Here is a 25,062-nt window from a genome sequence, read left to right on the forward strand (position 1 = left end):
CTAACAGCAAATTTTGCATTTATTTCAAATTTTCATTATTTGCATTGTTTCTTTTATTGAATTCCCAAAACAGCTAAGTAATTGAGATGCTATTTCTACTGGAGCATCCACATGGTGGCTGGCTATATAGATTGCAGCAGATTAATTCCTACATTCCCTTTGTGATTGAGGGAAGATTGTGTGGGGGGAAGGGACAGAGCTTAACACCATTCGCTGTGCTCAGCACCTGTTCCTGCTGCTATGCATTCTTTTAACCGGCAGCTCAGTGCTGTTCACAGGAATACGTAAAATAATAAAATACCTAAGATGCCTGTAGAAGAATCTGTAGACCGCAACATTAATAAGGAATATTTCTTGTATTAGAGAAACATACACACAATGTGTATATTAGATAATAAGTGAAGCTTACTAAGATGCCACCAGAGATGAAGAGCACAGTTTTGAGGTAAGGTTTGTTAAAAAGTAGAACTAGGATTAGAAAATATACTAGAGAAATGAGAATTCTCAGATAAATTTAGCTACTTTGAACAAAAAGCCACAGATGGAAAAGATTACGAGTGGAATGAAGTTATGTTAGACTTTCAGTTCTCATTAAGTAAGATTAACTCAGAAGCTTACTGAAATATATGCACTCAGTGGTATGTGGAAGCATTAAGGTCATCCACAATGCACAATAGCCTAGTTCACCAGCCCCACAACGGGTAAAAACAGCTGTACTGAACAGTCATTTATGAATCTTCACCGGTGGGCCTTGTGAACAGGCCAAATAATAAATATCTGAAAATGAAATGAATACAACCTTTTACAAGTTGGTGCGGCACCAGAAACAGAATAAATAGTAGGAAAGGGCTAGTCTGAGATAGACAACTTTATAGGTTAAAAGGGAAAGAATATGGCCAGAAAGCATGCAAAGTTCCAAAACATACTTTTTTTTTTCACTGAATGCATTGCCAGCATCAGGAATGCTCTCTCTGAAAAGGTGGCAGAAACTGATTCCATAAATAATTTTAAAAGTGAGTTGGATTGATAAAGAGAAACTTAGAGTTACATATAGAAAATGGATATGTAGGACTAGGTGCAACTGTTTTTGCAAAGAGCCAAAGGCATGATGGGCCAGTGGCAACTGTATGTGCGGGAAAAGACCTACTGATCCATCAAGTTGAACCTGTAATCATGATGTCTGACCATCACAAGACAGGCCAACAGGGGAAAATCTATCCCATCAATTCATCTGCAACACGCAATCAAATCAGTCCAGAAGATCAGATTGCCAATGTGTAGAATAATTGTTAATTCATTCATTAAGATGCGATCTCTGCCTCAGCACAGTTCCTTCTTGAAGGCCTGCATATCTCTTTGAGATAAAATGCAATGCTATACTGATGCTTGCCATACCATTGTGTGATTGTTTCTCTAAGCACAAGAAATAAATATACAACCTTTCTTATTAATTGTTGCTGTCTATAGATTCTTCTGCTGGCATCTCAAGTATTTTATCATCCACATATTCCAGTGAACAGCATTGAGCTACGAGTTAAAAGAATATCTCACAGCAGGAACAGGCGAATGTTGTTAAGCTCTGAAGCTGTACAGCTTGTGGGTGAGAATGATCCATGAGAAGCATTTGGACCTTTGGAGGGACGGTTTGCATCTCCCTCTCTGCAGAAAAAAACTGAATTCTGAAGAAAACCAGCTATTTTCTCCTACCAGTTTCCAGTAAGCCATTGCCCTTAACCAGTAACAAGAGATCTTTCAATTGATGTACCAACTGCTCTTTGCCTCCTGTGAAAAAGTGAAAGAGACTGGAGAACAGAAACGGAAGAACAGAAAGTCCTAACAAGCCAAAAGGATTATCTATGGACTGGTGTTATTGTACTGTGGCCCCTAGTTTTTTCCCCTCCATCCATTTTCTTTGATTGTGTGTCCCTGTCTGTATGTGTGCGGGGGATTTAAAAGAGGGTTAGAGCTGTAACCAGCTTTAGCCTTCTAATTCCTAGGGGATTGGAGTTCAAAAATAGCAAAGTCTTGTTCAAGCTGTACTTTGCGATGGCATGGTGGCTCAGTGGTTAACATTGCTGCCTCACAGCAGCAGAGACCTGGGCTCGATTTCATTCTTGGGCAACTGTTTGTGTTGCGTTTGCACATTCTGCCTGCATCTGCGTAGGTTTCCTCTGGGTACTCCAGTTTCCTCCCGTAGCCCAAAGATGTGCAGGTTAGGTAGAATGGCCATGCTAAATTGCCCGTAGTGTCCAGGGTTGTGTAGGCTAAGTGGATTGGCCATGAGAAATGCAGGGATAGGGTAGGGGAAAGGCCTCGCTAGTATGCTCTTTGGAGGGTCAGTGTGGATTTGTTGGACCAAATGGCTTGCTTCCACACCACAGGGATGCTATGATTCTATGTACAGCATGTTGATAAGACAGCACATGGAGTATCATGCCCAGTTTTGGTTCCCCATTTAAGAAAACATGTACTGGCACTGTTCAAAAGAGATTTTCCAGGATGATCCTTTGGATGAAATGGTTGATTTATCAAGAGTAACTAAACACATTAGCTCTTTATTTATTGCCACTCAGAAGAATGTAGCGTGTTCTTATTGAAACATAGAAGATTCTGAGTGGGTTTGACAGGCTAGACTGTGGACTGCTAGCCCACAGTGGAAGCCTAATTTGAGTTGGCTGTAAATGAATGGCAATAAGTCACTGATTGGTCTGCACACCAGTGATCAGTTATTGATGACAAAGGCTTCTGTCTGCCAACAACTTTGTGATTGGCTCCCAGGTAGCTGGGAGTGTGAATGAAGTAGTCAGAATAAATTGGACCTCCACAAAGGTCAGTAAAAAGCATCACAAGTCTGAAGTTAGCCAGTTTATTTCCCCTTGTAGACAGACAGGAGCCTGGAAGAACGCAGCAAGCCAGGCAGCATCAGGAGGTAGAGAAGTCAACATTTCTTTAGGACTGGGGGTAGATGTAGGGGGAGGCTGCAGATAAAAGGGGTGGCAGGGACAGGGTGGTGAAGTGGAGATAGGTGAAGACAGGCTGAGGGTACGGTCTGGTTGGTCAATGGGAGGAATGAATCCGGTTGGTGGCTGGGAGCAATGGAAGGGAGAGGAGACAGGGGATGGGAAGGGAGGTTATTTGATATTGGAGAACTCAGTGTTGAGTCCTCCAGGCTGTAAGCTACCCAGGCGGAGGATGAGGTATTGTTCCTCCAATTTGCAGTTTGGTTTGCTGTGGTAATTGAGGAGGCCAACGATGGCCATGTCGGAAAGGGAGTGGGAAGAGGAACTAAAATGGACGATGGTTTGGAGGTCCAGTTAGCTCCTACGGGCCCGGCTGAGATGCTTGGTGAGCCATTCCCTATGTTTACGAGTGGTCTCCCTGATGTAGAGAAGACCACATTGAGAGCACCTCATGCAATAAACTAATTGGAAGAGAGGCAGGTGAGCCTCTGTCTCACCTGGAAGGACTGTTTGGGGCCGTGGATGGAGGTGAAGGGGGTGGTGTACCAGCAGGTTTTGCATCTTTTCTGGTTGTAGGGGGAGGTACTTGGGGGTTCTGGGGAGTTGGTGGGGATAGTGTCACAAACCAAGGATTGTTAAAGGGACCAGTCCTTGCGGAAGGCAGAGAGGGGTGGGGAGGGGAAGATATTCTTGATGGTGGGGGCTAGTTGGATTTGGCGCAAGTGTTTGAAGATGATGTATTGGATGCAGAGACTGGTGGGGTAATAGGTGAGGACAAGGGAACTCTGTCTTTATTGCATTTGGAAGGGGTGAGATTTTGAGCAGTGGAACGGGGAATGGATGTGGTATGGTGGAGGGTTGTCTGGATGATAGAGGGAGGAAAAGCACGTTGTTCGAAATAGATGGACATCTGGGATGCTTCGGAATAGACCTTCTCTATCTCTGATTTCCTGGCTTGCTGTGTTCTTCCAGCCACCTGCCTGTCTATTTTGGATTCCAATATCTGCAATTTTTGTGTCTCCGACCAAGCTTATTTCCCCTTTTACCAGTCACCCTGTGCCTCTGTACCCCATTTGTAAAATAAGGACATTCATGTTAAGGACAGAAACTGGGTCCATGTTTTCTGTCAATCAAAAGACAGGTTAATTGGGGAATTCTATGTATTTTTCCAAATCTTTTCTTGGTGTGACACTCTAGGAGTAGCAAGGTTTTATTTCCAGCATTCTATCCCAGTGAAGTCCGATCAGAGCAGCTAGACAGCGTTTTGAAATATTGAAGAATTGACGGCTATGATAAGGTGGCACAAAAGAAGAGTTGAGGCCTGGAACTGATCAGCAATAATTTTGTTAAATATTAGGATCGGCTTGAAGGGTCAATGACCTACTCCTGCTCCTATTCTGATTTATTGTTTGTCTCTAACCAACCCTAAGTAGATGAAAAGTTTTGTTTTGCATGCACTACAGGCAAATCATAACATACAAAGACATACAGATCATAGGATGTTTAGACAGCATTACAGCTGCACAGGAGGTGCACAAAAGCAAGATCAACATTAGATTTGATATTGGAGAGGTCCATTCACAAAACTACTAACAGCAGGGAAGAAGCTGTTCTTGAACCTGCTGGCATGTGTGTTTAAGCTTCTGTATCTTCTGCCTGATAGAAGAGACTATTACTGGGGTGGGAGGGCACTTTGATGATGTTGGCAGCATTTCCATGGCAATGAGAATTTTAGATGGAGTCCAAAGATGGGAGGTTGGCTTGTGTGATGGTCTGAGGTGTGTACACAACTATCTGTAGTTTCATATGGTCTTGGGTAGGCTGGTTGCCATATCAAGCCATAATGCACCCAGATAGAGTTCTTTCTATGGTCATTTGTACAAGTTGGTGAGGATCCTTATGGACGTACTGTATTTCCCAAGCCTCCTGAGGAAAAAGAGACATTGTCGTACCTTCTTAACCATTGCATTTACATGGGAGGTTCAGGATAGATAGTTGGTTATCGTCACTCCTAAGAACTTGACGCTCTTGATCCTGTCCACTTTAGCTCCATTGATCTAGATAGGGGCATGTCCTCTCTCATTATTTCTGAAGTCTTTAGTTTTTAATTTTGCAGACATTGAAGCAGAGATTGTTATCTTTGTACCATGACACCAAGCAGGCTATCTCCTTCCCATATTCTGATTTGTCATTGTTTAACAGCGTATCTACAATGGTGGTGTCATCAACAAACCTGCAGACGGTGTCCATACAAAATTTGGCCACACTGACATGAGTGTGCAGGGAGTGTACTCCTATTTCCTATGTTCTTATATGTACCAAATCCAGCACAGATGTACAGAAAGCAATCCTCGAGTGGGCAAACATGATGGCATGGAAAGTGGTTCAGTGCAAAAGACTCATTTTATGTTGGACCCAATTACTCTTTTAATAGCAAAATATAGCATACCATCATTAGATCCTGAAAACTAAGGTGAAATGGCATGAAGTCAAATTTCATTTTATTAAACTGTTAAACCATTGCCAGCATTGAACACTACAGAATCAGTCAGACTCCAGGGCATCAATGTGGATTTCACCAGTTTCCTCATTTCCCCTTCCCCCATCTTACCTCAGTTCCAACCTTCCAACTCAGCACTGTCCTCATGACCAGTCCTACCTGCCAATCTCCCTTCCCATCTATCTGCTCCACCCTCCCCTCTGACCTATCACCTCCATCCCCACCCCCCATTCACCTATTGTACTCTTTTCTACCTTCTCCCCAGCCCCACTCCGCCCCCCCCCCCCCCCGCCCCCGCACATCATTTATCTCTCCACCCTGGAGGCTCACTGCCTCTATTCCTGATGAAAGGCTTTTGCCCGAAATGTCGATTTTCTTGCTCCTCGGATGCTGCCTGACCTGCTGTGCTTTTCCAGCACCACTCTGATCTAGAATCAGTCAGAGTTCAAATCTTCAATGCTCTCAACAATAGTCAGCTCATCTGACAACTTGGGATCTGAGTAGACCAGTCTAAACCTCTATGGTATATTGTCAAAAGGAACAACCAGGTGTACCATTACGTTTATGCTGAGGGTAACATTTTGAAATGAGAACAAATAATTGAGTTGAAGTTTCTAAAAAAAGAGTGTGGTGGAATCGATCACATCTTTCATAAATGAATTTGCCTTGCTAGTTACTGATTCAGAATGATTGTCAGGTATGATAAATAGCGCAATAACGTGTTTCATTAGTCTCTGTCTCAGTTTGTCTAAACTATTAACAAATGTTGATTGTCTGTGAATGGTGTCTAATTTTTCAGGTACGATTTTGTCTGGGTTTACACTTCTGTGCTGTTCTGAACCAGCAACACCCACAGGCCGCAAGACCAGTGATGAGATGATGGCCCTCGTGTGCCTGAATGTTTGGGTGGGAATCTCACAGCTTTTCACTGTCCCCTTCCTCTTGGTGGGCTGGTTCTGGAGCATAACCTGGGGAGTGATGATGATTAACCTATCCTGTAAGTACTTGCCTGTGACTATAAGTCTTTGGTGATTCACCATAACAAGGGATCTATTTCTATTGTTCTCTTCTCCTAAAAATACTGATTCATGCTGAACTATGATCCATCATTGAGTCATAGAGATGCACTTCATCTTCACTCCTTTATGTGTGAGTTTAGGCAGTATTTAATCACTGGTCACACCCAAATTCTATCATGCTCTGTGCCAGTTAATACCCAGGAGTGGATATTCGAGTTAATCTGTTTCCCATTTTCTAGATGACTGCTTTCATCTTCCCCTCAGCCCATCTAACTATATATTCAAATCAGGGACAACTTCCTTTCAAAGATGTTCTTCATTAACTTCCCCATGAACAAATATAAAAGAAGAAACAAAACAGGCAATTCTTTGCAACACTTTCCACCCATTATTGTACCTATTCTGAATCAAAGCAGACTGCTAGGAGACCACATGTGTGGGAGCAGTTGAGAGAGATGGAAATGAAGGAGTGTGTAGTGGTATAAAGAACAGAGCACATATCTGGAATAAATAGTTTTTCTTCATTCATACTCTCCCATATTGTTACAACTTAACCTCTAGAATGGCACTAAATATGCTGCAAATTAGCTTAATATCTCTCGATAAAACAGCTAAATTGGAAACTCATAGATTGAAGAGAGCACACAGAAACCTGAACTTCATCAGCCAAAGACACTGTACACTGGTGTGCCAATGCAATGTGTTAAGGCCTCCTGGAAGTTAATATTTCTTAATTTTTTTAATTTCAAAAATATACTTTATTCATAAAATTATTTGGATCTCTATACAATTGGTCATGCCATTCTTGTGCACACATTACATTGCTTTACATACAGACATCAAAATTTATTTTTCCTATATACAAGTCTGTACATTGACTATCCAGCTCTTCTGCTGAGGCGTCAGCGGAGCCCAAATGACTGGGTGGGCCCCCTGTTCTTCTTAGGCAGGCAGAGGTGGTCTTTCCCCACCGCGCCTTGGCGGCAGCTGCCTCAAGCTTCTGCGCGTCCCTCAACACGTAGTCTTGGACCTTGGAATGTGCCAGTCTGCAACATTCAGTCAGGGTCAACTCCTTCAGCTGGAAGATCAACAGGTTTTGGACCGCCCAGAGAGCGTCCTTCACCGAATTGATGATCCTCCAGGCACAGTTGATGTTAGTCTCAGTGTGAGTCCCGGGGAACAGGCCGTAGAGCACGGAGTCCCGCGTCACGGAGCTGCTCGGGACGAACCTCGACAAACACCACTGCATTCCTCTCCAGACTTCTTCTGCATAGGCACATTCCAGAAGGAGGTGTGTGACAGTCTCATCCCCCCTGCAGCCACTTTGAGGGCAGTGTGCGGTGCAGAAGAGAGTCCGGGCATGCACAATATTTCTTAATGTCCTCCCTCTCCTCTTAAACTACCTGCTGGAATCCAATCCCAATGGCATCCATGGTTCAAAGTTAACACACTAGCACCTTTGTCAGAATGTTGTGAGCTTAAAATGTCAGATATTTTGTATATTTTACAAAGAGGAGCAGGGAAATTCTTTCCTCTGCCCAGGCAAATATTTATCTCTCAATCAAAACCTAAAAGCAAATTTTTTGATTATTATATTGTTTGTTTATGTGCATGTAAATTGGCTGCAGCTTTACCCGTTTTATATTGGTGTTAAAATGCTTTGCATATCCTGAGGCACTTTAGACATGAAAGTCATTCTTTTTCATTTACCAATACAGGTGTGAATAGATAAATTGGTTGGTTGTTCAACAATGTCACTGAACACCAGGCTGCCCTCAGGAGGAAACCATAGACATGAAATGTCTATAACATTTATAATTCATCTTCTGTCTTCCCAGGGCCTACTACATACAAGGCAGAAGTCAAGAATAATGAAATACTCTCAATTTTCCCCAATGGTGTAGCTCCAATGCTCAAGAAACCAACACCATCCAGAGTGCAGCCTGCTTGATTCGCACTCTATCCACCATCTTCAACAGTAACTCCCTTCACCAATGATACACTTAGGCAACAGTGTGTACCCTTTACAAGGTGCAGTGCAATAACTCATAAAATCTCCTCCAACAGCACTTCCAAACTTATAACCTCAACTACCTAGATGGACAAGGGCAGCAGATGTATGGGAACACCACAATCTGCACATTCCCAACCAAACTACATAGCATCTCCACTGTATAACAGTTTATTCACTGCCATTGGGTGAAATCCTGGAACTTCCTTCCTAAAAGCACTGTGGGTGTCCCTAAACCCCAAGCACTGCAACAGTTCAAAAAGGCAGCTCACCATCACCGTCTCCAGGGCAATTAGAGATAGACAATAAATTTTTGCCCAGCCAACACCCTCATCCCAGATGTCCCTCACACCTGGCATCTATTTAGTCAATGTTTGCTTGTCCCTTCTAGAGAGCCTTTACGTCTTTGAGGATTAAAATCTTTTCTGTAAATTTCTTCTTGCATCTGGGCTACCATGTTTGTTTCAAGTTCCCTATTTAAGTCTCCAAGTGCGTGTTTGTGGACATTACAATTGACTATATTTATTTAATCAATAAAATCTGGGGTAATGCAAATTCAATGCAAATCAAGTGTTAGTCATGGAGCTATATCATGTCCTTCTACAGGTGACAGGGTCAACGACTTAGAGCATACGTTGTAAAAAAGTGAGACCGAAACTGTGAAACTGTCTTTAATTTCTAAACTTACACATTACCCTAGATATCTCACAAATTAAATTGGATGGGAAGGGTGAAGAGCAGAACTTCCTTACATTGTCCAATAGTTGATCCCAAAGGCATTTCCCAGAGTTGGGAATAATTTGAATATCCAGGGATAGCTCTCTGCCCTGTTGGAGAGAATAGAATAGAACACAACTCTGTGCTACACCTTTATTCCAATTCAAGGCAACTAGAAAAAGTCAATTTTTAAAAACTTTTTGGGTCAGCCAATGAGCATCTGCTGAAACGATGCAGACTTATTTAGGTTTGAAATGTGGGTTGAAGATGTTCTCTTACTGGACAAATTCCCTTGAGACTATGAGGAGATAGCTAGATGGAATTTCTAGTGTAGAAAGAAGGACTTACCTTGAGTTCAGTGTCTTTTACAATCAGAGGTCATTCTAGAACACTGCACAGCCAGTGAAATTCTTTAGATACCTAGTCACTTGTAATAAGTTGAACTGAAAATGTGTTGCTGGAAAAGTGCAGCAGGTCAGGCAGCATCCAAGGAGCAGGAGAATCGACGTTTCGGGCATGAGAAGGGCTGAAGAAGGGCTTATGCCCGAAACGTTGATTCTCCTGTTCCTTGGATGGTGCCTGACCTGCTGCGCTTTTCCAGCAACACATTTTCAGCTCTGATCTCCAGCATCTGCAGTCCTCACTTTCTCCTGTAATAAGTTGAAACCAATTTGTTCACTGGAAGCCTTTACAAACAGTAATCTAATAATGCCCAGATAAATTTTTTTTATGCTAATAGGGATAAATATTGGTCAAGGAATTGCTCCATTGCTCATTCAAATACAGCCTGTGATCTTTTCCATTCAGTGAAGATGGAAGCATAGTTCAAAATCTCATCTGAGAGACAGTATCTCCAATAATGTAGAATTCCCTGAGTAGCACTGTGGTTTACCTGGGCCTTTATGCTTAAACTCTCAAGTGGGACTGGAGTCCAGAAATAGTCCAACACATGCTTTAATGTAATGTGTTTAGGCAGCGAGGTAAAAACAATGACTGCAAATGCTGGAAACCAGATTTACCTCGTTGATTTTAACCCTACTGCGAATCCTCTTGCAAGGATGCCTGCCTTGAAGAAGTTTTCCTCCTCTCTCTACAAGAATCTCAGGGAGTCCCTCTCCCACTGCAACTCCCAGGTCATTTCCTCTGCCCTGCCACGCTTCAGGCTCACTGCCTTTATTCCTGATGAAGGGCTTTTGCCCGAAACATCGATTTTGAAGCCACTTGGATGCTGCCTGAACTGCTGTGCTCTTCCAGCACCACTAATCCAGTGTCTAGGCAGCAGCCTGCCCTAAATCAAGCTACTACGAACATATCAAAGGCAGAAGTCTGTTGCAGAACTGCTTCCCTTCCTCCTGCAAACTGGAATTTCTACTCTAATGTAAAGGGCTGACAGAAAAATAAATGGATGTGCCTTGTTCAGTGGTTTTTTTTTTAGATTTGCAGGTATTTCCTTTTTCCTCCATAGGCATAATTGATTCTCTTTTAGCAACAGATGTAATGCTAATTACATAGGCATAAGGGTAGAGTTGGCTGGAGTGTGCTGGGAAAGGAGTTTAAAGGAAGTTTAGAGGGGTTTTGATGAACAATGATAGACATCTTTTTTAAAAAAGTCATGACTCCACAGCAAAAATATATTCTAGTGAGGAAGAAAGATTCTAGAAAGGGGATAATCTGACCATGGTTAACCAGGAAATTCAAATGGAAAGCAAAAGCATGCACATGGCAAATGTTAATATCAAATCAGAGGACTGCGTAAATATTAAAAGCCAACAAAAGATTACTAATAAAACAGGTAAAATTAACTGTGAAGTCAAACTAGCAAATAACAAAAAAGACAGTAAGAGCTTCTTTAGATATATAAAAATGAAGCGAGAGGCAACAGTAATGATAAACCCCTTATAAAACAAAGCTGTGGAAATAATAATGGAGAGCCAGGAAATGTGTCGCAATACTATGGCTTAAAGAGGTTTACTTTGTCCTTTTTTTAATGAAGAGAGGTTGAGACAGAGGTACTGGGTAGTTTTCTTCAAGCCAACAAATTATACAGTTTATGAGAATTGGGCTTGTTCTAAAAAAATAGAACAATAGAAGCAGCCTGAATGGGTGGGGTCAAGTTCCCACAGAAACTGGATTTTTAGTTTATCTTTTGGTAGTTGACTGCTGGGGTCTTGAAGCTGGATGTTGAAGCTCTTATCCTTTCTCTGTTACAGCTAAAAGCTGGGGCTTGCTTCCTGCTGCTAGAATTGCATGTGAGATAATTTATTTTGCTGAGTTTGCCTTTTGCCAAGGGTGTGCTTCTGGGATGTTACAATATTGAAACAATTAATGAATAGTTTATTATTTTGTTAAGTATTTTGATAGAGCTACAGTTAAGCCAAACCTTCTCTTTTCTTTGAATTTTACCTGTATATTAACTATAGTGTACAAATAAAGCATCTTTTGCTTCAAACTTGATAGTTTGACCATTCAAATTGCATCTTGAATACAACGCCTGGCACTTGCCATTAAAGTAATAAGTTGGGGTCCATGTTATCTCCATGACATGTTTTGAGGGGGTTTGATCTGGTCCCTAACAAATGGCAATATAGTTAAATAAATACTTTGTATCAGTCTTTACAATAGAGAATGCTAATAGCAGTCTGAAAATACTAAATAATCAAGGAGTTAAAGGTGGTGGGGTGATGGTTGGAAATAGACAAAATAATTCCCTTGAGAGAAAAATTATTAGGAAAAATAATAGGGTTGAAGACCGGTAATTCCCTCAGACCTGATGGGTTGCATCCTAGGATTTTAAAGGAAGTAGCTACAGAGATGCACTGGCAGTGATCTTTCAAGAGAGATCCCAGAGAGAGAGAGAGAGACCAAAGAAAAACAGCTATCTATTGGCCATTTGGCTTAACATTGTCATTGGGAAAATTTTAGACTATATCATGAAGCATTCAAAAATATAATATTTAGAAACATAATATAATCAAGCAGATTCAACATGGCTTCATTAAGGAGACATTTAATTTTGCCTGACAAGTGTATTTATTTCTTTGAGGAGGTAACAAACAGGGTAGATAAAGGAGAAGCAGAGTAATATAATATATTAATTCCCAAATTTTGACAAGATACCACACATGAGGCTATTTAGTAAGTAACTTACCCTTTATAAAGCCAATACAACAAGCATCTCATTGATTGATCAAGTAATCCCCTCAGCATGAAAACAATCTCAGCCACTAAGTCCTTCAAAACTCTGCCATCCTCAGAGTTCAACTCCTATTCTTCTCACAGAATTTGGTCATTGAGTTGCCTTCACTAGCAGCTTTACTTATCTTTACTTTACAGACATGGTTGTCTCCATAAGAGCGTACTTCTGCAGAAACTCCTTGGCTTACCTCAGGATAGTGTTTACAGCTTGGATTCTGCAGGATCACCTTTATCCAAATACAGTCAGTTCTTCAGTTCGTGATGGCTGCATTCTTGTGCAACCCCGGATTATAGAATAATTGTGCTTTAGAAACAGCACTTAAAGTATTAGCGCTGTAACTGCATTGCAGCCACGCACGCTTTAAAAGTTCATACTGTAGAAACAGCATCCCCAATTCATCAATTGTGTTACAGCAAATTCATATTGATGAAAAGCGCGTTATAACAGAACGAGCTGTACTCAGAAAAAACACCAGCCCTGGTTAATCAGTTCCTTTAAAACTGAAGCAGCAATAGTAACTTCATTTCACTTTCTTTGCTGCTAAATCCATCCTGGTTGGAAACCTGAAACAAACACAGAGATTGCTGAAGAAACTCAGCAGGTCTGTCAGCTGGAGAGAGAAAGAGAATTAAGTTTTTGGAGTCCAGTATGACTCTTCATCAGTACTTCAGTTCTTACATGTTCTTTAAAAAGATAATTTGAATAGAGAGAAACTTCAGAGGGCTTTGATACCTAAGGATCTAGATGTCCTCTTCTATGTGTTGCACAAAGCTAGTCTGCAGGCACAGTAGGTAATAGGGAGGACAAATAGAATCGAGGCATTAATTGTGAAACAAATGGAGTATAAAAGTCGGAACGTGTTGTTGCAACTGTACAAGACATCGGTGAGATGCATCCATAGCACTATACAGAGTTTTACACCTATTACTTGAGGAAGGCTGTAATTGCATTGGAAGCAGTTCAAAGAAGGCTCATTAGATTAATTCCAGAGATGAAAGATTTGGTTCGATTTGATTTGTTATTGTCACGTGTTGTGTGCACTGAAATCGAGTCATGACGTACAAAGAGTATTAGGGTAATAGAACAGATAGAAGAATATAATGGTAAAACGTGCACAGGGAATGAGATTCAAGTTTAGGCATGAGTTCAAAGTGAGAGGGGAAAAGTTTAGGGGAGAAATTTGTGGGAAGTTCTTTACTCAGAGGGTCGTGGGTGCCTGGAACTCGTTGCCAGTCGAAGTGGTAGAGGCATGCACGATAACGTCATTTAAATTGTATATAGACAGACACATGAATGTGCAGGGAGCAAAGGGATACAGACCCTTCGAAAATAGGCAACAGGTTCAGATAAAAGATCTGGATCAGCGCAAGCTTGGAGGGTCAAAGGGCCTGTTCCAGTGCTGTAATTTTCTTTGTTCTTTGTTCTTGTTTGAGATCAACATTAAATTTAAAATTTGAGAAATCCATTAACAGCAAGGAAGAAGCTGTTTTTCAATCTTAATATCTTAGCTCGATGGAAGAGGGTGGAAGAGAGTGTAAGAGTGTAACTGGGGTGGTTGCTTTGCCAAGGCAGCAGGAAGTATAGATGGAGTCAATGGATGGAAGGCTGGTTTACGTGATGGACCAGACTGTGTTCACGATTCTCTTGAGGTCTTGGGAACAGCAGTTGCCAAACCTCGCTGTGATACCTTTGATTAGAATGCTTTCTATGGTACATCTATAAAAATTGGTAAGGGTCCTTGTGGACATGCCAAATTTCCTTAGCCTCCTGAGAAAGTAGAGACATTGTTGTGCTTCTTTGACCAATGCGTCAATATGGGTAGACCAGGACAGATTGTTGGTGATTACTATTCCCAGGTGCTTGACGTTTTCAACCATCTCCACCTCAGCTCCATTCATGCAGACAAGGGAGTGCCCTCAAATTCGCTTCCTGAAGTGAACGACCAGCTCCTTTGTTTTGCTGACATTGATGTGGCACAGTGGCACAGTGGTTAGCACTGCTGCCTCACAGCGCCAGAGATTCGGGTTCAATTCCCACCAGTTCAATTCAGGCAACTGACTGTGTGGAGGTTGCACGTTCTCCCTGTGTCTGCGTGGGTTTCCTCTGGGTGCTCCGGTTTCCTCCCATAGTCCAAAGATGTGCAGGTTAGGTGAATTGGCCATGCTAAATTGCCCGTAGTGTTAGGTAAGGGGTTTGGGTGGGTTATGCTTCGGCGGGTCGGTGTGGACTTGTTGGGCCGAAGGGCCTGTTTCCACACTGTAATGTAATCTAATTGTTGCCTTTACACCACGCCACTAACCACTCAATCTCTTTCCTGTATTCTGTCTCATCGTTGTTTGAGATCCACCCTACAATGGTGGTGTCATTAGCAGACTCCAAATGGAGTTTGGCCACATAGTCATGAGTGTATAAGGAGTACAGTAGGGAGCTGAGTATACAGCTTTGCAGGGCACTCATGTTTAAATAATGGTGAGGTAAAAACAATGACTGCAGATGCTGGAAACCAGATTCTGGATTAGTGGTGCTGGAAGAGCACAGCAGTTCAGGCAGATTTCGCTGCTCCTTGGATGCTGCCTGAACTGCTGTGCTCTTCCAGCACCACTAATCCAGAATTTAAATAGTGGTGGTCTAATGTTTGTCTTGTGAGGAGAGATTGAGTAGTTTAGGACTATACTCACAAGAATTTAGAAGGATGAGAGGAGATCTAATTGAAATGTATCAAATGTTAAGGGGGATTGACAAAGTAATGTCAAGCAGTTGTTGCCCTTTGTGATGCAATCTAGAATCAGAGGTCATAGTTTTAGGCTCAGTGGTGACAGATTTAAGACAAAGATGCGGAGACATTACGTCTGCCAAAGGCTCATGACTCTGTGGGACTCACTATCCCACAGTGCAGTGGAATGCCAGGACAGTAAATAAATTTAATGAAGAAATAGATTTTTAATTAGTATTGCATTAAAGGGATACGGAGAGTTGGCAGGAAAGTGGAGTTCATAAGATATAGGAGCAGAATTAGGCCCTTCAAGTCTGTTCCATCATTCGATTATGGCTGATATGCTCCTCACCCTCATTTTCCTGCCTTCTCTCCATAATCCATCAATCAGTTATCAATTAAAGGTCTGTGTAACGTCTCCATAAATGTACTCACTGTCCCATCATCCACCTCACTTTGGGGGAGTGAATTCCACAGATTCACAACCCTCTGGGGAAAGCAGTTTCTCCTCAACCCTGTTTTAAATTTGCTACCCCTTATCCTAAGGCTATGACCCTCTCATCCTAGAATGCCCCACAAGAAGAAGCGTCTGCCCCATGTCTATTTTATCCAAATCTTTTATTGTCTTGAATACCTCAATTTGATCTTCCATCATTCTTCTGAATTCCAGAGAGTATAGGCCTAAAACTGGGGCCGAGATGAGACCAGCCACATTGTATTAAATGGTGGAGCAGCTCAAAGGACTAAGTTGCCTACTCCTGCTCCGAGATCTTACGTTTCTATGTTTCTTATGTTGCTAATCTTTTCCCATAAACTATTGAAAGCCAAATCCTCCAAGCTACATTAATGTCTGAAACAGAATAGGATAATGGCTGAGACTTGCTTGCTTGAATATGTTTTCAGCACATTGACATCAAACTGCATTCACACTGTAGATATTCCCTATTAAGATTAGTATGAAATCTCTGTAGAGTTAATATAATTTCTGTGAAACACTCTGTGTTCGAACAATCTAGAGGGCAATTTTATTCAACCTCATCCAGTCCACAACCAATACCCATCAGACACTACTGGAAAAACATCAAATATAGGAAAGCCAAGGGGACTTAAAACAAAAATATTTCCAATATTCACTCCTCTGTCACCAAAACATCTGACAAATGAACTATTGCTGTATGTGGATGTGTCACAGGATGGAATCTTAAAATTCCACCTACCTCCTATATTTACCATTTCACGAATAAATTGGATGCCTTACTTGCTCATAACACTGTAGTATCTTGGACAAAAGACCATTCAGATTCTTGATGGTAAGGAATCTGTTCATCCACAAAAGACCTAACTAAAACAAAATCAATGCTCAATCCAACCAACATTATCCTATCATCCAGTGCATAGACTTGTGAAAAAGATACACGTACAACTCTGCTGCAAACCAGATCTACCTGTATAAATGTCAGGAATCAGAGCTGGAATTAGTTTTAAAGTACAGTCCACATTAAAGCAGCTTTAACTAAACTTACCAACCTATCTTGAATAGGTAGGGCCACCTCTGCTAATGAGTATTTAATTAAGCCAATCTAAACTGAATTCGAAGTTAGTTCTCATGAAATGAATGTGAGAAATGTCTTTATTTGCTCTGATCCCTCGTTGCTCTTCGTTTTACATTTTGTCTGGTCACCATGTACCTATATTTTCTCAGGAAAACCAGGCAAACCTTCCAAAGATTCCAATGTAGATATTTTCTAATCAACCTCTTCAGAGATGCTATTGCAGACCTTTGGGACAAGTGGGATTTGAACCTGGGCCTTCTGGAAAATATGCAATGCAAAAGGTGACTTCACACGTGTATAACAGAACCTGTCTACAGGGGGCACCTGTTCAGGAGCGATTTAGATGGGAGCTTGGTTCACCTTTCAGATTTCAGTCTTGGATTTCTTTCAGAAGTTAATACTTCGGGATGCAGTGCTTGAGTAATTTGAGACTTGTCACATGGCTAGTGTAGTGTGCCTGACAGGAAAAGCAGCCTAGGACCCAATCTGTTTCCAAAACACCCCACATTAGAGGTTTTCCCATGTCATGTCTGGGTTGATTGTAAATTGACCAAAAGAGGTTTACTGCTATGAATACTTTTTAGTTTAGCAATGCCTTGTTGGCAAGAAAACTGGTTTAAACTAGTAAAGCACTGGGAAGTTTTAAATACACATTTTACAAATACCACTTGATGATTCCTCATGAAGGCCCCTATTACATATTTAAAAGATTTAAATAACTAGGAAAAACAAATAGTGAAATAATTCTGGATGAAATGGACCTTATAGGAAAGTAAACAGGCCAGTAAATAGGAAATATATTTCAATGTAAAAAAAATTCAATAATTATTTTATAATTCAATACTTATATAATTACGTATTCAGGACTCAGAGGCATGGACAGGTTTGTGGCACTCTATGTAGGTCCCTTAATTTCATGTACAACAATTGAATTTTCCATTAGCCACTTCTTAAAACAGTCAATCCAATTGTGCCTGCAGCTAAAATTCTCAATTGAATTCCATTTTCCACTTTCCACTTTATCAGTTCATTTATAGCTCCAGAGTATAACATTATTCCTCAACTATCAATCATATGGTTAATTTTCATATCTGCAAACTTAATCATGTCTCCTTCATTCAAGTGTGAATTACTAATATGCATCATGAAAAGCAAGAGACTCAGCAGAGAGCCCTGCAGAACCACACTGGGAACTTCTTCCCATTATAAAAAAAACCATGCTTTGCTTTCTGACACTCTACCAATTTAAAATCTAACTTGCTTCTTTCCCTTGGCTCTACTTACTTTTAGAGTCATTGTGTCAAAGAACACGGGAACAGACTCTCTGGTCCGACCAGTGCACCATAATCCCAAACTAAATTAGTCCCACCTATCTGCGCTTGTCCCACATCCCTCCAAATATTTCTTATCCATGCACTTACCTAACTGTCTTTTAAAGGTTGTAACTGGACCTGTCTCCACCATTTTCTCTGGAAGATCATTCCATACACAAACCACTCTCTGTATAAAAACAAAATGCCCCTCATGTCTTTTTAAATCTTTCTCCTCTCACTTTAAAAATGGGCCCCCTAGTCTTGAAATCCCCCACCCTAGGAAAATGACACGTGCCATTTACCTTATCCCTTATAATTTTATAAATCTCTATAAGGTCACCGCTCAACCTCCTATGCTTCAGTGAAAAAAGGCCCAGCCTGCCCAGCCTCTCCTTATAACTCAAACCCTCCATTCCAGGCAACATTGCAGCAAATCTCTTCTGAATTATTTTCAGCTTAATAATATCCTACCTATAACAAGGGCAACCAGAACTGGACACACTAGTCCAGAAGCTCACCAACGTCTTGTTGGTGAGGCTTCAACATGACATCCCAACTCCTATACTCAAAGGTCTGAGCAATGAAAGCAAGCGTGCTAAACACCTTCTTAACCAGCCTATCTTTATGTGATGCAAAGAATTACATATCTGAACCCCTAGGTCTCTGTATTATACAGCACTAATTCTCTTGTTGCCTGACAGACTGACCTCCACATTGCAGAGGCTAAGTGCCAGATCTCATTTTTCTGACCAGCTGACACCAATCATTTGGTTGCTATGATGAGGTTTTCAAAAAAGTTGAAGAATCTATTTCTGCATTAGATCATGCTTTACTTGGGTTATGTTTGAGGGACATACTTAAAGCAATATAGTTTAGATATGCACTGTGCCTAACTTAGACTTAATGTTAACACCAAGTTCCAAACAATTATTTAATTGTCCAACAATTACCTCCTTTATCTGATGAGTACTAAATTTAAAAACCAAAGCACATTGGTATGATATTTCTTTTGGCATTTCACTCGATTGAACCAGCTGACAAATTTTGCATAATAATCTTTTTCTGTTTCAGATGAACAGAGGAATGCTGGGGAAACACAGACCGTTACCATGGAGACAAAAACTGAAACTGTATTTCTTCCTTCTTGGATAAATGACTCTGTAAAATAAGATTAATTGGGTATTTATTCAGTGTTGGACCTGTGGGAATTGTGATACACGTACTTACCATCAGTAATTATAATAGGTGAAGCTTATATTCACAAGCTTACAATGACAGCTCCATGTATTGGGTGGATCAATGGATCATACAAAAATGGATAGTTAGGTTCACAGTGCAGAATATCTTTTGGTGTCGAGGTGGCTTTCAGAATAGCAATATATTGCATTACATTATGGGTCCGCAATTCAAAATGTATTCTGGTAAATAGGTCTTAGGGTTTATCCATCTGCGCCCCCACCCCTCAGTGAAATTTGGGCATGACATGACATCACTTCTGCCTCTGTGCCCATTTCTTTGGACAAGAGTCCTCTCTCTGCCCCAAGACCTCTTCATCCACCTCCAACACTCTCAACCAGGATCTTTTCCTCTGGCTTTCTATCTGCTCTTGATCTATTCATTAAAATCTATCAATGTGACACTGATCACTTTAATTTCTCTGCTCCCTTCACCCATTTCAAATCTATCTTCCTCTGAACTGACTGCAGCCCATACTCTCATACTCCCTGACCTTGTAACTTAACCTGCTGCCAAGAATGGTGCTCTTATTTTTTGGCAGACTAACCTCTACATTGAGAAGGCTAAATGCCAGCTCTCAAACACCTCCTCTTATCTCCCCCGGACCATGACCCCACCATGGACCATCAGGCCTCCCACCCCTCCACTGCCCCCCGGCTCATTGCCCCCAACTCTGTATATCCCACTTTCACCATCTCCCTAAAATCTACAAACGGGACTGTCTGGACAGACCCATTGTTTCTACCTGTTCCTGCACCAAGGAACTTATTTCTTCCTGACTTGACTTGATTTTTTTGTCTGCCCTTGTCCAGTCCCTTCCCAATTACATCTGCAATTCTTCTGGCACGTTGTGTCGCTTTCAAAATTTCCAGTTTGCAGGCTCCAGCTGCCTCCACTTTACCGGGGACATGCAAACCCATTACATGTCCATCCCCCACCAGGATGGTCTCAAGGCTCTCCATTTCTTCCTGAAAAGAGGCCTGAACCATCCCCATTCACCACCACCCTCCTCTGCTTGGCCCAAGTTCATTGTCACCCTGAACAACTTCACTTTCTTCAAAGGTGTGGTCACAGGTACCTGCATGGGCCTCAGTTATGCCTATCTCTTGTGGGATACATAGAGCGTTCCTTGTTCTAGTCCTTCTCGAGCCCTACCCTCAACTCTTTCTCTGGTGATGCCTTCAGTGCTGCTTCCACCTCTTGTTATGATTTGGAAAAAATTATCAATTTTGCTTCCAATTTTCACTCTGCCCCCACCCTGGTCCATCTCTGACTCCTCCCTTTCCTTCCTCGACATCTCTCTTTCTACTTCTGGGGATAGGCTGGCCCACTAGAAACCCAACTACTCCCACAGTTATCTGCACTATACATCCTCACACCCTGCTTCCTGTGAGGACTCTAACCCATTCTCCCTGCTTCTCTGTCTCCATCACATCTGTTCCAATGATCCACTTTCCACAGGGGGGGGGGCCTCAGAAATTCCCAACTTTTGTTTCAAGCGAGGATTCCACGCTACAGTGGTTGACAGGGTTCTCAGCCGCGTCTAACCCATCTCCTACACTTCTGCCCTCACCTCTTGTCTTCCCTCCCATAACTGAGAGGGTGCCCCTGGTTCTCACTTACTACCTCATCTAAAGGATCACTGAATGCCATTTCTACCACCTGAGGGGTATGCCACCACCAGATATATATTCCCCTCCCCTCCTTTGTCAGCATTCTGCAGAGGCCATTCCCTCCAGAAATATAGAATGACTACAGTGTGGAAACAGGTCCAACAAGACCACACTCACCTTCCGAAGAGTGACCCAATCAGACCCATTCCCCTACCCTATTACTCTACATTTACCCCTGACTAACCTACACATCCCTGAACACTATGGGCAATTTAGCATGGCCAATTCACCGAATTTGCACATCTTTGGATTGTGGGAGAAAACCAGAGCACCTGGAGGAAACACACGCAGACATGGGAAACATGTGCAAACTTCACACAGACAGTCTGGAATCGAACTCAAATCCCTGGCACTGTGAGGCATCTGTACTAACCACTGAGCCATTGTGCCACTCTGGGACACCCTGGTCCACTCCTCCTTCACCCCAAACAACCCCACTGGCCTCATGGCACCTCCCCAGCAATTGCCAAAGGTGTAACACCTGCCCATTTATGCCACTGTCCTCACCATCAAAGTGAAGCCACAAGTTACCTGCACCTTCAATCTAGTCTACTGTACTTGCTGTTTACATTGTGGTCTCCTCTAATTGGGAAAATGAAATGCAGACTCTGTGACCATTTTGCAAAACACCCCTATGTTCTATCTGTAAAAGTGACCCCAAGCTTCCAGTTGTCTGCCACTTTTAATGTACCACCATGTTCCCCTGTTCACATTTCTGTTTTAGGTCTCATACAGTGTTCCCAAGAGCCTTGGGGCAAGCTTGAAGAATTGCATTGCATTTTACGCTTGGGGACCCTGCAGCTTATGGAATTCAACATTGAGTTCAATAACTTTAGACCCTGACTGCATCCTTCCATGTTTTTTACCAATCCCAACACCCTGGTCCTGCATGATATGAGTCGTCTTCAGCACAGCCTGCTCGTTCCTTCCTACCATCAATTCTCATTATCACTTATTCAGCTTCTCTTCTGGAATGGCCTACCATCAATAATTCCCTCTTTCATATCTCTCGCTCTCTCGCGCTCTCTCTCTCTCTCTCTCTCTTTCTCTCTGGGCTCTGTCTCCACCTACCTGTTCACCACTCTCCTATCACCAACACCTCCCAACCTCACCTTCACCATAAGTACCATCCTTTCCCAGCTTTCTCTTCTGTTCTAATGGAAAATCACCAGACTCTGAACATTAACTCTGCTTTCTTCCCTCAGATTCTGCTGACCTGCTGAGCTTTGCCAGCAATTTATGTTTTTGTTTCTGGTAAATAGGTACCTAAATTACTAATTTTTTTATTTCACCAACATTTGTATGTTTTCTTTTCCATGTTTGAGATTCTCATTTATGTTTTATTGTCTCTTAACTTGTTAAAGAAAAAAGTAGTATTTATTTAGCTCCTTCTGCAGGATATTCAGAAAGACTACAGTCCCTTTTGAAGAGTAGCGTAATGTTGGAAACACAGCAGCTAATGTGGCCCAAAGCAATGCCCGATAATGGTAGCAATAGAAGGACAGAAAATTGATTTATGTGACAGTAGTTGAGAGACAGATACTAGCCAAGACATTAGGGAGAACTCTCCTGCTTTTCTTTAACAGAATGCTTTGGGATCAGTTTCACCCACCCAAAAGCTATGGTTTAACATTTAATCAAAAGAATCTCAACAGGTCAGCAGCCCCTCAAATGTCAAACTGAATATGTGCTGGAATAGAAACTGAACCCTATGTTTCAGAGGCAGAAATTCTGTCAATTGAGCCAAGGTTTACGCATGTTGTTTACCATAGCCCATTCTCTTTTGTTATTTCACCGCTGGTATCTGAAAAGAAGTTATTCGCTGCAGATGATCATGATGTGGAGGTGCCAGTGTTAAACTGAGGTGGACAAAGTTAAAAATCACACAACACCAGATTATAGTCCGACAGGTTTATCTGAACGTACAAGCTTGTACTTTCAAAGAAACCTGGTGTTGTTAGACTTTTAATGTTGCAGATGATGTTATTTCATCTTGGTTTGAATAAATGACACTTGTCAGTTTCCTCCTCCCTGTGGGAGTCCATTTGCAGTCCTTTAACAATGGTACTTTACATCAGAGGCACAAGGCACAACCCTGGCGATTACACTCCTTTTCCCCTTTTTGGAAAATGCTGGCTGCCCCTGGGATTGTGAATTTGGTGAAGATGTGGCAGCATTTGAATTGGGATCTGTCTCCTCAATACTGTTGAATGTCAAACACAGTTTGCTATTGTGTTTTCACCATTATTTGTCAGCCTATGGAAGCAGAGGAGAAACTGAACTGACTGTCAATTTCATTTTCCTTCCGTGACATTGGTACCATCTGGAACCATCTGTTTGACAAGCCTTCAACCATCTGCAGTATTGGATTTCTCAGCAGCTGATAATTGTTCATATTCTGTCCAGATCCTAGATATACAACCATCCTCGCATCAGAGTAATGCCTCATTAATCTACTTTATTCAGTTTTATTGTAATGATGTGGGCATATATTGGAGTGCCTAGTGCCATTTTAATAGATGAACATTAAAACAAGTGATTACTTTTGTGATGCAGAAGGCTCAGATTAAAATCATAACCTTCATAAAATTAGTCAATCGTTAAGAGTTCAAGAGTATGCACAAGGGTCACCACACCAGGGAACAGTGCAAATGAAACGTAGATGGATTTCTTGCTGTTAATTGTATCCAGTAATGTTTAGTGGGAAGTGCATGTGGACAAGAATAGATTTAGCATGACCAGTCTTAATTTTTTTTGATTCAAAAATAAAGTTTATTCATTAAAATAACTTTATGTACACACAGTCAGTTTGGTTCTGCACAGTAACATAAGAAGAAACAAAAAAATCATTGGAGTTTGATTCTATCCAACAAACAACCTAAAGGCATCTTGTACTTGTGCAAGATTATATTCACATTTATTAGAGGGTCCAGGAGGGTCTGATAACTGAACAGACATCTACCTTCAGCAGAAAAACCTCAGACACTGGTCTTTCCCCACCGCATCTTGGTGGCAGCTGCCCCAAGCTTTAGTGTGTCCCTCAGCATGTGGTCCTGGACCTTAGACTATGCCAGTCTGCAATACTCGGTCAAAGTCAACTCCCTGTCCCACTAGCTACCTGATGAAGGAGCCGCGCTCCAAAAGCTAGTCCCTCCAAATAAACCTGGAGAAAGTGAGGACAGCAGCTGCTGGAGATCAGAGTCGAGAGTGTGGTACTGGAAAAGCACAGCAAGTCAGGCAGCGTCCCAGGAGCAGGCGAATCGGTTTTTCAAGCATAAGCCCTTCATCTGGAATGAGGCTTGTGGGTCGGGGGTCTGAGAGATAAATGGGAGGGAGATTGGGACTGGGGAGAAGGTGGCTAAGAATGCAATATGTAGATAAAGGTGATAGGTCAGAAAGGAGGATGGAGTGGATAGATGGGAAAGACGATGGATAGGTCAAGAAGGTGGTGCAGAGTTGGAGGCTTGGGACTGGGATAAGGTGAGGGGAGGGGAAATGAGGAAACTGGTGAAATTCACATTAATCCTGTGTGGTTGCAGGGTCCCAAGGCGCAAGATGAGGTGTTCTTCCTCCAGGTATCAGGTGGTTAGGCAATGGAGGAGGCCCAGGACTTGCACGTCCTTGGTGAACTGCGAGGGGGATTTAAAGTGTTCAGCCATGGGGTGAGGGGTTGGTTGGTGTGGAAGTCCCAGAGGTGCAACGATCTGCAAGTTGGCGTCCTGTCTCTCCGATGTAAAGAAGACAGCATTGAATGCAATGGATACTATAGATAACATTCGTGGAGGTACAGGTAAATTTCTGTCAGATGTGGAAGGATACTTTGGGGCCTTGGATGGAGGTCCTAACCACACAATGCCCTGGAGGAAGCCCACTAGCCTCATTCCTGATGAAGGGCTTATGCCTGAAATGTAAATTCTCCTACTCCTCGGATGCTCCCTGACATGCTGTGCTTTTCCAGCACACCCTCCAAATAAACCTGTTGGACTATTACCTGGTGTTGTGTGATTTTTAAAATTTTGTCCACCCCAGTCCAACAACCAGCACCTCCACATCCTTGCTTTGGAAGACCAATACGTTTCAGGCAGACCAAAGAGTGTCTTTCACCAAGTTAATGGTCTGCCCTCCTGAAACTTGCTGGTAAAAAAAATCAGGCATGACAAAGGAGCACTTG

The 25,062-nt window shown here is 42.0% G+C and overlaps 1 long non-coding RNA gene across 1 annotated transcript; it reads left to right on the plus strand.

The window, feature by feature from the left end:
• The first annotated feature begins 315 nt into the window (after positions 1–315).
• LOC140483211 (uncharacterized) lies at positions 316–23,629 on the plus strand. Its single transcript, XR_011961914.1, has 3 exons — positions 316–445; positions 6,260–6,457; positions 19,054–23,629. It is a non-coding gene; the product is annotated as an uncharacterized lncRNA (long non-coding RNA).
• Positions 23,630–25,062: the final 1,433 nt, after the last annotated feature.

Source organism: Chiloscyllium punctatum, chromosome 11 (genome assembly GCF_047496795.1).
Source record: "Chiloscyllium punctatum isolate Juve2018m chromosome 11, sChiPun1.3, whole genome shotgun sequence".
NCBI lineage: Eukaryota > Metazoa > Chordata > Chondrichthyes > Orectolobiformes > Hemiscylliidae > Chiloscyllium > Chiloscyllium punctatum.